The sequence below is a fragment of the Solanum verrucosum genome, unplaced genomic scaffold, assembly GCF_900185275.1.
Source record: "Solanum verrucosum unplaced genomic scaffold, falcon-dt-bn FXZP01000091.1, whole genome shotgun sequence".
NCBI classification, from domain to species: Eukaryota; Viridiplantae; Streptophyta; class Magnoliopsida; order Solanales; family Solanaceae; genus Solanum; species Solanum verrucosum.
In genome coordinates this window covers 165,169-184,092 of record NW_026020358.1, presented here as the reverse complement: position 1 = coordinate 184,092, position 18,924 = coordinate 165,169, and the positions used below count along the sequence as shown (strand labels likewise).

Below are 18,924 nucleotides of genomic sequence, written 5' to 3'. Positions count from 1 at the left end.
ATATGTTCTGTTAAAAATAACCTTATAACATAATTGATAACAATCAACAACAACTAAATAAACAATATAGGCAAGAGCAATACATTAATGCATATTCAAATTTATCATTAATTCAGTTATAATTATAACAACCTTCGAAGGAGATAGTAACAAATTATTCCTTTATATAATCTTCCTACATTCTACGAACAATCTCTTCCTGTCAAGCTTTCATTTCTAGATCAGATGACTGAAAAAACGAAATAATATTGTTACTCTGAGTCAATTGTTCGTCATATAGATATGTATTAGTAGAAAGCAATAAATGATGTGTATTTTTTTTTATAAAATATAAAAGTTTGAGATAATTTTTGAATTTTTTAAAGTTCCCAAATATTTCTCAAGTGTCCAAAAACTAGTTTTTCTAGTATTTAAGAACTTGAAATTCTTGGCAATAAAAATTTTGGTCCCCGAGTCCCTGTTGCATATAAGGTAAATACATATACTGTTTTCCTCTTAATATAAGTAGAATTGTTTGACTTAATATAAAATTTAAGTAATTTTTTTTAAAAAAATTATGATTCTAAATAAGTTTTAGATATTTATATGACTATAAATTATTTAATTAAAGAGAAAAAGAGATTTTTAAAAGTAAATTCTTTTTAATTATAGAAAAATATCTTTCTTTCTTTTGATCAACTAAAAAGGAAATTGTATCATAAAAATTAACTATATATTGAAAGTAATATTTTTGGTAAATTAGTAAATTTTACTAGTAGACTACTATTTTAGTATTTTATTTATAGTGGGGGCTGTCAAGATTCAGTTACCATGTAGTTGGGAGAGATCCTGTCATAAGACCACCACAATCCTCTTGTCTTTCTCTTTTTCTCTGTGTTTTGAGAGATTCAAGAAAATCTTGGTGACCCAATTCAAGAATCTTCAAGAAATTGTAATGGGTACTTACCATTTTTTCTCCTTCTGTTCCATGGGGGTTTTGGTGTGGGTGGGTAAAAGTTGTTATCTTGAGTTTGTTTTTGTTAATTTCAATACATGAGTGTTTTTGTGTTAATGGGTCAATCTTGAATTTTCTTGATTTTTTTTTTCTTAGCTTTGTGTTTATGGTTTGTGTAATTTGGTAGATTTGTTTAGTTGTCTGTTTGTTTGGTGTCTCCAACTACTGATTTTGTTTGTGTTTTTTTGAGCTGTTAACATTATTGAGCTTTTGATGTCTATGGTTTCCACACACATAAATAAACACAGAGGCCGAACCAGTATTAAGAGTTTGAGGTTCTAAATTTCCTTCTCTTTAATTTTCATTGAATCGTAAATCAGTTTTGTTAGGAATTCATAAGTTAATATTCATATATATGGTGTACGAAAAGCTACTGAATTGTTCGAATCCACGAACCCCACTTCGCTCCGTCCCTGCATAAACATATAGCCCCACCAACACACACACCCAAATATAGGTACAGTGTACAAATACCTTTTAGCCTTCTTAATTAGCCCTTCTTTGGTATTATTTGGTTATTCTTACTCATTCTAGTCTTAAATGATTGGTCAAATTTAATTTTCCCCCTTTGCTTAAAAATTACTTGCTTTACATTCTTGGTTGGTAATGCTGATTCTCTCTGTTTGTGTTTTTATCTTTTTGTTTCTAAAGCTACAGTTAGCTATTCTCAGAACATAATGGATGATGAATATGAAAAATTCATAAGAAGAATGAATCCACCAAGGTACTATTTCTTCAATTTGTTGGTTTTTTTAAACTTTTAATGATTTATTATTAGTAAGGCTTTGCATTTACATTATGTTTCATTGTCTTTATGTTAGAGTGGTGATTGACAATGATTCTTGCAAAAATGCTACTGTTATACAGGTTTGTGTGAGTTTAGGTTCTTTGTTGTTTTATTGCTAGTGAAAAAGGGGATCTTTTATAATTTTGTTTAACTTTCTAGGTGGATAGTGCTAACAAACATGGAATACTTTTAGAGGTGGTACAAGTTTTAACTGATCTTAATCTTGTTATCACTAAGGCTTATATTTCATCTGATGGTGGATGGTTCATGGATGGTAATCATCTCTATCTTTACTTTTCATTTCATCCTTTGTCGCTCAGATTCTTGAAAAATGTGTTGACAGATGTGTGTCAGATTCTCCAAAAGTAGTGCATTTTTGGAGTGTGAGCAACATCTGGCGTTTGTTCCTTTCACTTTGAAAAGGGAATTTATGACACTTGTGTTGCTCGGACTCTTCAAAAATGTGTCGACGGGTGTGTGTTAGATCCTCTAAAAGTAGTGCATTTTTGGAGAGTCTGAGCAACATCTAGCATTTGTTCCTTTCACTTTGAAAATGGAATTTACCTCATCTTTTAAGGGGTGATTTGTAAGTTGATACTCTTTTGGCAGTTTTCAATGTGACTAATCAAGAAGGGAACAAGATTACAGACGAAGCGATGTTGGATTATATCATGAAGGTGAGTTTTATCCTGTGTGCAAAAGCTAGGCACTTGTTCTTTTGCATTGGTGTGGAAAAGCTACTGAATTTTGTTTTTTGTGGTTGTCATTTTCAGTCTCTTGGTCCGGATTCTAGTTTCGCGTCATCAATGAGACGATCAGTTGGAGTTACTACAGGAATGGACTACACTTCAATTGAGTTAATCGGAAGTGATAGACCGGGGCTATTGTCTGAGGTGAGCGCTGTCCTCACGAATCTCAAATGCAATGTGGTTAATGCTGAGGTGTGGACTCATAACACCCGAGCAGCAGCTATAATGCAAGTTAAGGATGAGGAAACGGGAGGTACAATTAAAGATCCGGAAAGGTTGTCTATGATGAAGCAACTTTTGTGCAATGTACTTAGATGTAGCAATAAATTAAGGGATGCAAAAACAATAGTATCTGACGGGGTCTCTCATACCGAGAGAAGGCTTCACCAGCTAATGTTTGCAGACCGAGACTATGAACGTGCTGCTGGTGAAGTGTTGGATGAATAAGAGAGGCCTAATGTGAGTGTCGTTAATTGGCACGACAAGGACTACTCCGTTGTGACAATCCGGTGCAAGGATAGACCAAAGCTTCTATTTGATACAATTTGTACATTGACCGATATGCAGTATGTGGTTTTCCATGGTAATGTTGATGCTGAAGGACCAGTAGCCCAACAGGTACTAGAATTTCCTATTCGTTTCGCAAGTTCTAGCATTGTATTTTTTCCCGGAAAATTTGTGAACTAAAACTATAAACTCTGTTCTCATTGAAGGAGTACTGCATAAGACATATAGATGGTTCCCCGGTGAAATCAGATGCAGAACGACAACGAGTGATTCAATGTCTTGAAGCAGCTATAGAAAGAAGGGTATCTGAGGTTAGCACTAGTGATTCACTTCCTAAAATCTTCTTAGATCCGTTATTCGACATTTATTCAGCTCTAGATAGCTTTTTCGTGCGAAATTGGTAGATGTAATTGGTTCTTCAATTCACTGGTGTCAACTTATATCCTTTACCTTGTCTATGTCGATCAAATTCTGTTTCCAGATCCTTTTGGAGATGATATTTTTGCCTAATTCGTTGATTTAGAATTTCAAGAGAGTACGATTTTGAACGATGCAAAATAGGTTCTTTTCTTTCTGTTTTGTCTTCAATACAACACATACAATGTTATCTCACAAAGTGAGGTTTGGGAAGATAGAGCGTCCACAGTCTGATAATAACAGATATCGAAGGACAAGAAACTATAGGAGAAAAGACAAACATTGAAGTATATTTTATTTATTAGAGTAAAGGTGTCTCTCTTAGCTTGTCTAGTGCATGCTTCTGGCTATCTATTTGTCTATTAGTTGTCTGATGATGTCTTACAATTCTAATTTATTGCCTCAGTGATGTCAGATAGATTTGGAAATATCCTCTTGGAAGAAAATATTGGAGTCCTATAATGTCATGTTCTTGTCTTGTAGGCTTTGGATTATGTTTTAATCGAACATCGATTTTCGTTTTTTTCTCTTGTCTTTCCAGGGATTGAAACTAGAACTATGTACCACGGACAGAGTAGGACTACTCTCCGATGTTACTAGGATCTTCCGCGAGAACAGCCTCACCGTCACCAGAGCAGAAGTGACAACTAGAGCTGGCAAAGCTGTTAATATATTCTACGTTCGCGATTCATCAGGATATCCTGTTGATGCTAAGATCATAGAATCCGTTCGTCAGACAATCGGACAGACGATTCTTAGTGTGAAAGGCAACATTGCAAAGTTAAATCCAGTTCCACAAGAATCTCCAACCAGGTTTCTTTTTGGTGGTCTATTCAAGTCTAGATCCTTTTGTAATTTCGGGTTGGTTAGGTCGTATTCTTGAAAGACACTCGATCTAGTCCTCGTCGTGTGTACATTTGATCCCCTCTGCATCATCAAACCTACATTGGTTCTTGCTAGGTTTAAAGGCATGTCATTTGTCTGTAAATATGTTTTCATGATCGTTTTGCTATGTTCATTGGTTATGGTTCAATACCATGTTGACCCAATCAGTTTGATCAGCTTATAAGCTTTAGTCAAGTGCCCTTTTACTCTTTTGTTTTTAATATATTTTCGTGATCGTTTAGCTTTGTCTATTGGTTATGGTTCAACACCACGATGGTTCGCTAATACGCTAAAACGTGTTTATAAGCTAGTTTGACTAGTTTAATCAAATGCCCTTTTTACTCTTTTTTGCTTTTAATATGTCTCAACTGTACAGTCAAATGTGGCCCTTCATGTTTGACTTGATTTCGATATTTTCTATAGTTTTAAAGAACATTAATTGGAGGGATTAAACATGAGAAAAAGGACAAATATGGTCCCTTAGTACTTGTCGGTAGGTTCGATATAGTCCTATAAATATGCACACAATAGTTTTGGTCATAACACTTTTTGTTTTTGTCAAATTTTTAAACAATTTATGTTCGTTAAATTTGACAGAAATAATGACAAGAATAAAAACAAGAAACTCATATTTAAGTTTACGAAGATGTAGCTTTTTATTATTATTATTTTATATCTTTTTAATGTTTAGTGTAGTTTTTTGTGTTACGTGTTTAAATCTTTCTAACCACTATTTTCATCGAATCTAATAAACATAAATTGTTAAATATCTAATTGGAGACTAAACATACTTAAAAATTAAAATTATTTTAAGCTTATCCTCAAACATGTGTGATGATTTTTGTCATTTTCTTGGTTAAACATTATATTTAAAAAATGTTATAAAAGACAATGTCATTAATCACATTAATTGTTTTCCTTAATAAGTGGAGTCATCCACCTTTGACAAGGCGGCTTGTCACTTTTGATTTTGGTCATCATTAATAAATGAGCTTAGCATAAAAAACGAGTTAGTTTAGTTGGGTTGTCGTGGATTAATTGGATTCCTTCTACTTTTATGATTGGAGCATGCTAGCTTCTTTTTTCTCATTGAAAAGATAAAAACAGAAAAAAATAATCTAAAATATCATTAAACTATTGAAAATAGTATAAAATTATTCTCCGTTCATCAAATAGCCTCCAAATATCTTCGATGGCCACCTTTAGATTTCATATTATCCTTATTTTTAATACCCCTCAATTTTAAACTCATTTAATGAATTTATGAATGATGTGGCGGTAAATGGTCATCTATTGATCGTCTTTTAAATACATTGATGTTGACAAAATTGATCATAAAAAGATTAATTTCACTTCCTTTTTTTTTTTTTTTGAATAATTTGAGAGACTAAAAAAGATGGATGGATAGAGTTGGAGCCCCTCATTGTGACATCATTGTTCTCTTTCTCCCATCTACATCCCCATGGAGTAACACTTTTGCAAAATTTTAAAAAAGTCCTATCCTAGAAATAGTAGAGAAAATAAATCACAAATGGAAAAGTGATCCAATTGATTTTCCTTTTGACCAAACAATGCCGAAAGGAAAGGAAATTGTTGTTATTTGAATATCTAATGTACACAACTAAGAAAAGACATTCTAAAATGGTGAAAGAATAAGTGGAATGAGGAGAGGAATGGAGACCTCTTTCTAGAGTGGCACTCCTATCTAACCAAAAAAGGAAATTCAATTCCCCTCTTCAACTTGTGCATGATTGATCCTAATTATGAAAATAATATTCATATATAATGTGAAAATATATATATATATATATATATATATATATATATATATATATATATATATATATATATATAAAGAAGAATTTAAGGCATTATGTCACTCTAGACGAGAATTATAATTTTTATATTACAAAGACTTGAAATTAGTATCTATTTTATAACTTTGTTTGATATTATAGAATTTTAAATTAAGCTACTTAAAGTTTACTATCTACCTAATTCTTTTTTACAATAAGAGCCAAGATATTATATTGGAACATATGACTAACATTTCATTAACTTGAATCAACTTTTTTCAAATTATATATAAGATACTAACATTTTACCTACTGTAAATTTAAAACACCTATTAATTATTAGTTATTTAATATAAACAAAATTTATAAGTACTTTAAATAATGATATTTCATAATTAATTGATTAGGCAGCTACATATAGACCACCTAAAAAAAAGTATTTATTATTTGATTCATACCTTGATATTAAAAGTCTCTAACATGACCAATACTTAAAATGACAATTCATAAAAGAAAAATACCTATACTAAGATCGGCTAGAACAAAGTGATCACCAAAAGGAATTACTGAATAACTTAGGAAGACAGATATTAATGTTATGAATGGTTCATTACTGAATAAATGAGTATATATCTTGTTGATGGAATACGAATCTCTTTCAAATTGTCTCATATGCTAGAGCTTGAAGAATTTCTAAATGATCGGCGCATTCAGATCTAATATGTTATTATATTCTTACTGATATGTTTCTCTTTCTAACCAAATCAATCAAATATATAATAAGAAAAGAGTTTAAATTTGCTATTGTATGAGCAATTTTATCATCCATTCAACTTTCGACACCATGGTCTTGTCTTGTCATTATTAAATCATTTTATATTTACTCTTTTCATTAAAAGGAATTTGGGCAACTTCGTATGTTTGAATTACACAAATTTTGTTCTTGTCTGGAAATCCAATATATGCCGTCATGATTATGATTGTCTTACGTAATGATACATTTTATTTATTTTCTTATCAATGTTGTCTACAATAATTCAAAAAACAATTTGCAAATAGACATATAGTACTATTCCCTTTTAATTAGCACACAAGCAACATAAAGCAAATTATCTACTTTTTATTTTACTCATATATCTTCTCATTAGACTTTAACAGATGAAATCACTTATATTGACTAATTAAATACATAAAATAAGTTGCAGATAAGATTATTTAAAACAAATTTAAAGCCGAGTCATTGACTAACTTATGATACGGAGAAAACCAATAAAACTTAGTATAACATGAATTTTTGAAACTACAAGATATTGAGCATACGATATCTATATTATACATATGTGTAGGATTATGTAAACGAAATTTCACAGTATAAAAAGAGTTATTAGTATGCATACCTTACGGATAGGAGAAATTGAAATATGTAGTTGATTAGAATATCATGCTAATAGTGTGTTTTAAATTAATAGCAAATAAAATAATATAAAATAAGATCTCTTAGACAAGAAATGTACTAGGAGAGATGATTTATCTTCTTTCAAGTGTGTTGGAGTGTGTCTTCCAACAAATATGAAGAATATCTTTTTAGAGAATATACAAATCATAGTTAGATATAAAACTTAAGTGATGCCTTAATTAGATACATGTATGCTATAGAATCATTGAATGAAATATCCACACAATTAAATATATATTAACATTATTTTTAAATTTTTGTGATTGCTCTCTATCACATGGTATTGGAACAGCCATGAACGTGATTCAACTTTTTAAAATAAAAAATAATCATCTCCTTAAAACTACTATTCATTTTAGTCTAAGTTTTTTTTTTCATCCGATATTTGTCATATTGGAATTTGATTAAATTTAAAATTACGTCAAGAAAACTCACATTTAAAGGATAAAGCGACTTCTAACATAGACGACTCCGGAACCAGTAAGACTCGAATATAAAATCTCTGGATAAGAATTAAGGAGTACTTAATTACCACTCTAACACAACTCTTGTTGATTGCATCTAGTTATTCTATTATTCCCTCTGCTTCAATACATGATATGTTCGAATCTAACAAATGGACTTTTTAATTTTAATTATAAAATTTATATATTTAAAATTAAATAAAAGATACTATAAGTTATAGTAAAATAATAACATAATTTAATTAGTAGAGTCCGAAAATAATAGAATGTATGCATATTTGTCACGATCCAAACCGTCGTGAGTGACACACACACTAACCCTCATTTGCGAGAACCAAAACTACAGCCCAACTAATCAATTTAACCAAAGTAATACACATTTAAAGTTACGGAAGCAGGTTTAATTAACTATGTGATTAATAGGGAGTCCCCATAAACTCCAAAGGTTTAAATAAACTAGTCAAACTAATGCGGAAGAACAACCCCTAGAACCTAAAAGACATTGTACCAGAACTCGACTAAAGACAAGTCTAAGAATCTGGGGTACAACCCCGAAACTAAACAACACCATAAACAAATAGTCTAAGTCCGAAAAGAGTGGGCTTAAACAAGAAAGATCCATGGCAGCCTGAAAGAATTGGCTCACCCTTGAATCCGGTCACGCTCAAAAGTCACTTAGCTGAGGTCTATCAATAGCCGCCTGAAGATGCTCTATACTCAATAAAGAAAAAGCAAGTGCAGTATCAGTACACAACCACAGTGTACTGGTAGGATCACACGGGTATCCAGTAAGTGAAACATATGCAAGTAACCACAACATTATAAACATGCAAATATCGAACATATACAATATTAGTTATGTTTTCAGGATCAATGTAGCATCCTACGTTCTCAATAATACACATTGGTTATCAATTTAGAGCAACATATAGTCTTCCAATATCAATTATCATTAGATATGAACATAATCATCACAAGTAGATACACAACACAATTCAATGGTCCTCTCACGGAACCCAATTCAATGATCCACTCATGGAACCCACACCCAAACTGTTAGCGTATCGGTACGTGATACCCGATCCAATGTTTATGTCAGAACGTGGCAACCGATCCAATGTTTATGTCGGAACCTGGCAACCGATCCAAGTTAGTGTGTCGAAATATAACACCTGATCCATTCAACAAACCACAATCACAATGTATATTCTCACAATTATACAACAAGAGGTGATTCATGGCATACAATTATTCAATTATCCTCATTTACAATTAGGGTGATCAATAATGCAACATTTGCATACATACATGCATTATAGTGAGCAACTACAAACATATATCACACCAACATGAAATCACAACCATCACGTACCTCAAATCCAGGCTTGAATCCCCTAAGGAACTTGAATCTTCCCTTCCGGATTCTTTCCGCTTGTTCGTGGTCTAAAAATATACAATTAACGCAAGTATCATCAATCAAAGGTCTAATTATCTGAATTATAACGAACTCAATAACCCTAGACCAAACCCATGATCCCCATACCCAGATTAGGGGATTTTCCACCATAATTCCCAGATCAAAACCCTCTCCATCGTTAATTACCCATTTGATTACATTCTACGGATCGAAAAATGGATTTGGGGAGTTAAAACCTTACCTTTAGCATCAAGAATGGTGGAAAATTGTCAAGAAAACCCCTGGGGTCGTTCCATAGCTCTCAAAGTTGAAAAGTACAGAATAAAATGTTTTTGGGGTTTATTTCTGATTTAAGTCGCGTCTGCCCCGCCATAGCGGGCCTAATCCCGCTACAGCGGTCTTTCCCTGGCGGGAATGATTCCGCTACAGCGGCTTGCACGGAACCAGTGAGAAAATTTAAGAATTCCAAACCCCCCATTTCACAACACACCTTCATCCCATGACACTCAGAAAATACCTTTCATGCTAAGATCAGTTTCGGGAGTTTTACTCACCCGAATTCAATTATGTAAAGTCGTACGGTTCCTTAACGTCTTAGTTATCTACTCATGTAATCAAAATCATTAATAGATCTCTCATTTGTTACCAGATTTTCATGGACCTCAATGACTCTAATTTCATCCAAATGTTGACTAGACTAGGAAATCTCAAGTTACTACGAAAAAGTTTTTCTGGTCTAACTCTTTCCCCATTGGCTTTTTCCTAACAACGAAATCAGATCGTTACAATAGATATCAATTTACCCATCACTCGTCCCTGAGTGATCAACTAGGAAAGACTGGCTGGAGTAAGGGTAGAGTAGTATCTAAATCGTCGAATTACTTGGGATACTTGTCTCACATGTCCTTTTCGGTTTCCCAAGTAGCTTCCTCAATCGGACGATGCTTCCATTAAACCTTCACTGACTTTATATCCTTGGTCCCCAGACCAACCTATTGAATACCTACACATCCTCACATACAATGCCTCAATGAAGTCATCACAATACTCGAGTGATAATTATTGTTGTGTGTACACTTAACTAACAACAAAGTTATTCCCAATAACCACCAAAATTGATCGTACACATGTCTGTAACATGTTATCAAGGACTTTGACACAAACATCAGGATGAATCCTTTCTCAATTAAACATGATAAAATTTCAAATCCATACTCTTCACGATTAGAAATGAACCTGAACCAACCAACACACATTCATAATACCCAAACAATCATAGTTCTTATCAACATCTCTAGCTCACAACATAAATTCCCATGAGCTTAAGTTATAAACATTTGATCTTTAAACATCAGATACTCATCGAGGGATATATCCAAGCATACAAACCCTCTAACAACACTATTGAAATGCTAGATTTAGTAATTGTAGATTACCTCTTAAGAACAGTAGAATTGGACCCAATGATCCCCACATTCAACCACACACAATCAATACATGACCTCGAGACTATATGAATGTTAAGATTGTCGAACAACCATAGATACGCATGGTAGTTCTTCTATAAATTCTCATAAGCAAATGGTACATGTAGAACTACTGCAGTACTTTAAAAACTCCAAGACAACACCAAATATGTCCTCTAAAATAACCAAATCTTCCTAATCATCACACTCAACCAAGAGAACATCACAGGATCAATACACTTGATCCACCACTAGGGATCCACCCACAAAAGTGAAAACACACGTGAGCATAGCTAGCGACTCCTACTCACAATCATGTACAAAATGAAATAGATGGTCACATAAGAATTTACAGAATAAGTATTGAATAACACCAAAGGTTTTCCTCTGAAGAGTCGATACCAGTCATTTCCATTCAGTTGACTCTACATACTCTTCATGTCATTCCACTAAGGTTCACACTCTAATTACTAACAACCATCATGAACACTCCGACCATTACCTTACTCTAACCAACACTTTTAAATGAAAACCTTTCTTAGATACTTTAACAATCAAAAGTAATAAACTTTACGACTCAAGCCAAGTGTAAATCCTTTCAAAGCTTCAATACCTGATACAATTGATCATTTCTCACCTTACAATTTCATACCTTGATAAAAATATATCACCACGAATGTAGACTTACAATGAAAAATCTGAATTGTAAACTCAATTGTATAACACAATCCCCTTATCTATCAACATTAGCTTATACCTTGAAGATTTTTATGAAATCATGGATCTTCGCTTATCATTGATCTTATCTCCATTGATCTTACAATATCTTTTCACTAAAATTTCAACTGCACTCATTACTAAACTAAAAAACAAAGCACTTATCATCACACTCGAGCTAATGTATGTACACTCCTTTCTCAAGTCCTTTCAAATAGTTTTTAACCAATCTGATGGACTTGTGATACTATTACCATAGACACAGCAAAACAAATGAGATCACATGTCTCTGAACACAATTATATATCCCTCTGAAGATATCTCTTTAGCTTTTACAATCAATAAAATATTCTTGCTCTCGCCTCTCTTTAAAGGTTGTACTACATCCCACTATATTTTTCTTCATTATAACTCTAGCTCTTTAAAATTCTATTCGAGTGGTATCCCACCATCTCTTAAACTTTCCATACACCCACGTTACTCACCAATTATTAGAAAATCACGACCCTGGATACTCGCAAGCCGTAATTACTATACAAATTTTGCTTAACCACCAATCTCATTATATATTTGCATCCCGTCACAATTCATCACGAACTCTTATTACCATTACGCTCAGTCAACCTTGACTATCACTACGAAGTCAACCTTTTCATCAACATGACACCTTAAACTCAGGTAGACTCATCAAATCCAAAGGACTAACCCGGTTTTATACGCACATTCTTACTAGATACTTCAATTTCCTCCACCCAAGTATTCTTAATGGGACTTTCTTTATTCATACGCTTGTCATTCCGGTATCAATCCACTCATTTATAGCTTAATATAAAATCATCAGTCCCTATACTACCATCCTTCTTTTTAACAAACAAGACATGAACACCCCACGGGGAAGCACTATGAGGGATGAAACCTTAATCCAGAAGCTCCTGGATTTGAGCTTTAAGCTCTCTCAATTCTGACACCACATAAATGGACCCAATAGAGGGGGGATTCGACTTCAACATCCCGAATATGAGCCAATTACGCCAAACAATCATGCCCACCAATTTCCTACCCCGCACGAAAGATATGACCTTAGCTGACTTAGGCTTGTACCTCTTTCCCACTCTAACCTTTCCCTAGACGGGATCTCTAGAGTTACCGTCTTAGCATTACAATTAAGGACAACTTAATAGGGGGACAACCAAGTCATGCCTAAGATTATATTAAGTCAGTTATATCTAGCATAACCAAATTAATCCAAATCTGAAAATCCATAAACACAACAGGACAACACGATATATCTGGGTGACTATGACTGACTTTTCAACTAGGGTAGAAACATGGATGGGAGCATCAAGTATATCACAAATCATATCAAATTCTGAGGCAAATCGCACAGACACAAAAGAATAAGTAAAACCCGGATCAATAACACCTTAGCCATCCGATCACAAATAATAATAGTACTTATGATCACTGCATCAGACCCTCAGCCTTGGCCTTACCCGGAAAAGGCATAAATTGAGCCATGTCATCTTGACGGGCAACCTCTCTGTCTGGCTGCACTGCTTGACTTGCTGGGGTTAGTTCGAATTCGATTCGGGCCTATAAAATGACCTAGGAAAAACAGATGAGACATGGTTGAGGTTCTGTCTCACCCTATCCCGCTATGGCAGGGAATTTCCTCCCTGGCGGCCTCACGCTGGTGATATTATTTCACCCCAGCGGCTCCGACAAAAACAGTACCAAGGCGCTAAGTTTTTCTGGGGTTTTTCTCTCCCCTAAGATTCCTAAAAGTTTTCAGCTTTACCGGGCAGTTTAGGATGATCCTCTTAGCTAGGACAATTGAAGTCTACCACCATTCGATCCAACGATACACAATCCAACTCGTTCCTTACCAAAACTTCTTGAATGTTGTCACCTATAAACTTGAATCTGCAAATCTGACTTTAATCCCTTCACAAGGGACGATAGTAGCTAGCGAGCCCCACAAAATTCCTAATTTCAGTCACAAAACTAGGTCGGACCCAATTCCTGACTACTTCAATGTTTTGGGGATCTATCATTACCCCTTACCTTGAAACTACATGCCCCAAAAAGGCAACCGAAATCAACCAAAACTCACACTTAGAAAATTTTGCATACCACTTTTGTTTCCCCAAGAACATCTAGAATAATACGAAGATGGTCGGCATGCTCTTCCTCACTTTTCGAATAAAACAAAATGTCATTAATAGACACTATCAAAAACGAATCAAGAAAGGGTTTGAACACCCATTCATCAAACTCATGAAAGTTGTAGGCGCATTTGTCAACCCAAACGACATAACTAGAAATTCATAGTGCCTATATCGGGTCCTAAATGTCGTTTTTAGTATATCCTCGGGCCTAATCTTTATCTGATGATAGACAGACCTTAGATCAATCTTAGAGAAAACTAATGCACCCTATAACTGGTCAAAAGATCATCTATCTGAGGCAACAGATACTTGTTCCGAATGGTGACCCTATTCAACTGTCGGTAGTCTATACTTATCCTCTCTTGCTAGTGATGGTGTTACCACTTTTGTTGCTCTAGTTCGAACCATAGAGTGAAGGAGGAGAGATACTAATTTGTATCACCCAGATACCAATTAGATTCAAGTCATAGGACAAATGAGTAGAAATAAGTTAGTTTTTCCTAAAGTCCTATAGCCTCTCGAAGAAAAATACGGACATCTTTGTACCGTTTCGCAAGACTCTACTAGAATCATTTTGGTATAATGAGATCAACGAACCTAGGGCTCTGATACCAACTTTGTCACGACCCAGACCGTTATGAGTGGCACCCACACTAACCCTCCGGTGGGAGAACCAAAACTACAGCCAAACTAATCAACTTAACCAAAGTAATACACATTTAAAGCTACTGAAGCAGTTTTAAATAACTATATGATTAATCGGAGCCCCCATAAACTCCAAAGGTTTAAATAAACTAGCCAAACTAATGCGGAAGAACAACCCCTAGAACCTGAAAGTCATTGTATCAGAACTCTACTAAAGACAAGTCTAAGAATAAGGGGTACAACCCCGAAACTAAACAACACCTTAAACAAATAGTATGAATCCAAAAAGAGTGGACTTAAACAAGAAAGATCCATGGCAGCCTAAAAGAACAAGCTCACCTTTGAATCCGATCACACTCAAAAGTCATTTAGCTGAGGTCTATCAATAGCCGCCTGAAGATGTCATGTACTCAATAAAGAATAAACAAGTGTAGTATCAATACACAACCACAGTGTACTTGTAGGATCACACGACTATCCCAATAAGTAAAACATATGCAAGTAACCACAACATTATAAACATGCAAATACCGAACATATACAATATTAGTCATCTTTTCAGGATCAATGTAGCATCTCACGTTCTCAATAATACACATTGGTTATCAATTTAGAGCAACATACAGTCTTCCAATATCAATCATCATTAGATTTGAATGTTATCATCACAAGTATATACACAACACAATTCAATGGTCCTCTCACGGAATCCAATCCAATAGTCCTCTCATGGAACCCACACCCAAACTGTTAGCGTACCGGTACGTGGTACCCGATCCAATGTTTATGCCGGAACGTGGCAATCGATCCAATGTTTATGTCGGAATATGGCAACTGATCCAAGTTAATGTGTCGGAACATAACACCCGATCCATTCAAGAAACCACAATCACAATGTATATTCCCACAATCATACAACAAGAAGTGATTCATGGCATACAATTATTCAATTATCCTCATTTACGATTAGGGTGATCAATAATGCAACATTCGCATGCATATATGCATTATAATAAGCAATTACAAACATATATCACACCAACATGAAATCACAATCATCACCTACCTCGAATCCAAACTTGAATCCCCTAAGGCACTTGAATCTTCCCTTCCGGGTTCTTCCGCTTGTTCGTGGTCTAAAATATACAATTAATGCAAAGATCATCAATCAAAGGTCTAATTATCCGGATTATAACGAACTCAATAACCCTAGACCAAATCCATGATCCCCATACCCAGATTAGGACTTTTTCCACCATAATTCCCAGATCAAAACCCTCCCCATCGTTAATTACCCATTAGATTATGTTCTACGAATCGAAAAATCAATTTGGGGAGTTAAAACCTTACCTTTAGCCTCAAGAATAGTGGAAAACTGTCAAGAAAACCCCTGGGTCGTTCCTTAGCTCTCAAAGTCGAAAATTGCAGAATAAAACATTTTTGGAGTTTATTTTCGATTTAAGTCGTGTTTGCCCCGCTATGGAGGGCCTAATCCTGCCACAGCAACCCCACCCTGGCGGAAATAATTCCGCCACAGCGGCTTGCACGGAACCAGTGAGCAAATTTAAGAATTCCAAACCCCTATTTTACAACACACCTTCATCCCATGACACTCATAAAATATCTTTTCACGCTAAGATCAGTTTCGGGAGTTCTATTCACCCGAATTTAATTCTGTAAAGTCGTACGGGTTTCTTAACGTCTTAGTTATCTACTCATGTAATAAAATTCATTAATATATCTCTCATTTGTTACCAGATTTCCCTGGACCTCGATGACTCTGATTTCATCCAAATCTGGACTAGGCTAGGAAATCTCAAGTTACTACGAAAAAGTTTTTCTGGTCCAACTCTTTCCCCATTAGTTTTTTCCTAACGACGTAATCAGGTCATTATAATATCTTATTTCCATCTTCATGCGGTAGAGAAGTTGTTTTCGATAAATTCTTGACTCAAAAAAAAAGTAATCAAAACATGATAGAAAGGAAAAATCGACAATAAAATAACAAAATAAGCAATTAATAAAAAAGATCTAATATTTAAGAAACATAAGAAAAATTCTGATAAAAAAATTATTCATTTACATTTCAAAATTTAAACAGTGCCACAAAAATTAAGGCAAAAAAATATAAATATCCGTCCTTTCACAAGTTTTATTTTTCTAATATCCGCATTAAAATTTTGATTAATTTAAATCATCATGACATAAAATTCAAGAAAGAAGCTTCTTATCATGATATTTAAAAAAAAAAAAAAACAAATTGGCACAGAAATAATTGCAATTAAGAGAGATCATGTGCCAACTCGTGGAGTCTTCAGACTAATCTATCTTGGTAATTGTAAATATATGCTGATTACAAGCCCAATATAGGTTAACATAATCAAATATAGGTGATATTTTATTTTATTTTATTTTATTTTAAAATATGTAACGTTTTAGAATTTTTAAAATTTTGATTTTATTTTTCCAAAATTATCTTTATTTGCATAATCAAGAATCATTAATTATTTTTTCTGTTATTACGGATAAGTTAGTAAAAACACTTCTTATATTTTATAAATAAATAGTTTTTAAGGGATATGATCAAACTAAAAACACAATTTATTTTAAAATAAAAAAAATATCCTATTGTTTGTATGCTCTTGGTCCCCTCCCTTCTTATTCATTCTACTCTTTTCGAGGTGAATCCAACATTTAGAATCAATATATTTAAAATGTATGTATCTATTGTATATTTATATTTTCTTCCACATACTTAGTATAGTAGCGCAGTTTCAAGCAACTCAATATAAGTAAACGTGTCGTTGAACCTTTTTATTTTCAGCATAGTTTGTTTGGATTATTTTTTTTGTTATAGTGAATATTGTTATAAAGAACATATATTATAATATAATAAAAAAGATAATTTTAATTTTTCTTATTATTATAGTGAAATATTATTATGAAGAGTTCCTATTGTAATATTATTTAAACTATAGAATATACAATATGAATATTTGCGTAATAGTATTTACTATTTACATTTACATAGTAGTATATTGGATTACACATAATAATATTTCTCAATTTGCGAAATGGTTCTAGATTTGTCCTTATTTACTAACGATATAAACTTTCCAACACATAAAAAATTTTCTTTACGAAGAAAAGCTAAATTTGCCCCTAAACTATATGAAATCATCTAAGATTTAATAGGGACATATGACATTTAATTGGAAAAATACTCTAATTGGATTTTAAATATACTAGTGAGTCAAGTTGATAACGCCACGAATAATTTTAAACCAAATTTTAACAAAGAGCAAAAATATCATATTGTTGAAAGACATTTTTTACCCTTTTATTATTGAAATGAAGTATCAATTGAACAAATGTTTTTACAAACAAACCAACTTCTATTTCCCTCAAATTTAGATCCCCACCTCTATTCACCACCTATAATTTCCTCTCATAACTCCATAGTAATTGAAGTTAAGGAGAATTGCAATGCAAAATGAAGACAATGGATAATTTAGGGGAGGGTGCAATGGAAAAATGGGGTGGAAAGTTATAAAGACAAACATGGCATAGAATTTTATTTAATTTTTGTCTACGAGAAAAATGGATAATTTTCGAATGAAAATATTTTCTATCGAAATACCTTCCTATATATAGATTATTAATACTGTCTTTTCTTAGATAATTATTTATATGAAGGTTTTCAGGCATATCTCGATAAGATATTTCCTTCATTCTTCGTGTGTTGTCCACAAAATCTAGTTATTTCAGGGTCCTAGTTGATAGTTACTTCTGAATTCCATCTCTACGACGTAATCAAATATGAGAGTTTCTTCTCATCGAGCTTCTTCCAAATCTTTCTAAGAGGTAGTGGCCGCCTTCCCTCTTTCGTAGTCGTTAAAGGCACAAGTGTTGTCCAATATTACAATTAAAAAACATACATTGTTAATCAACGCATAACTCTAACCAGCTAAACGACCCTACCAAATGGACTAAAACAACATTTGATTATAAATTAGGACCAAATATGCAATTTTATCAATATTTTGACCATACTAAAGGTATCATAGGACCATACAGGTTGGACCACGTTCCCATTAAGATATCACACAATTTCTGCCTAGGAGTATGGAGGCATACTGAAAACAAGAAAACTCCAAATAATATTTTCGTACTAACATATCCTTATTGGTCCCCCCTTCATAAATTCTTGAGGACAGTCCCCCACTGGATCATCCATAGCGAAGATAATACTAATAATACTCAAAAAGAGACTACGAATCTTGTAACGAATGAAAATCATGAAGGAATGTGTTGTTGATGAACATGAGTTTCCTGGTTTCCAAACTTGTATTATACCAAAAGATGAATTTGCAATAGTAAAAAGGCCACTAAGCAGGTTGCAAAGGCGCGCGCCTCGCCCTCTTCAGCTCAAGCCCAGCAACAGCAGTAACAACAA

The 18,924-nt window shown here is 33.6% G+C and overlaps 1 pseudogene across 1 annotated transcript; it reads left to right on the top strand.

Annotated features, from left to right (window-relative positions):
* The first annotated feature begins 775 nt into the window (after positions 1–775).
* On the top strand, positions 776–4,504 carry LOC125837752 (ACT domain-containing protein ACR4-like; annotated as a pseudogene). Its single transcript, XR_007443537.1, has 8 exons — positions 776–938; positions 1,646–1,718; positions 1,816–1,861; positions 1,941–2,055; positions 2,391–2,458; positions 2,555–3,148; positions 3,244–3,348; positions 3,996–4,504. The product of XR_007443537.1 is annotated as an ACT domain-containing protein ACR4-like (transcript).
* The last annotated feature ends 14,420 nt before the right edge of the window (positions 4,505–18,924 follow it).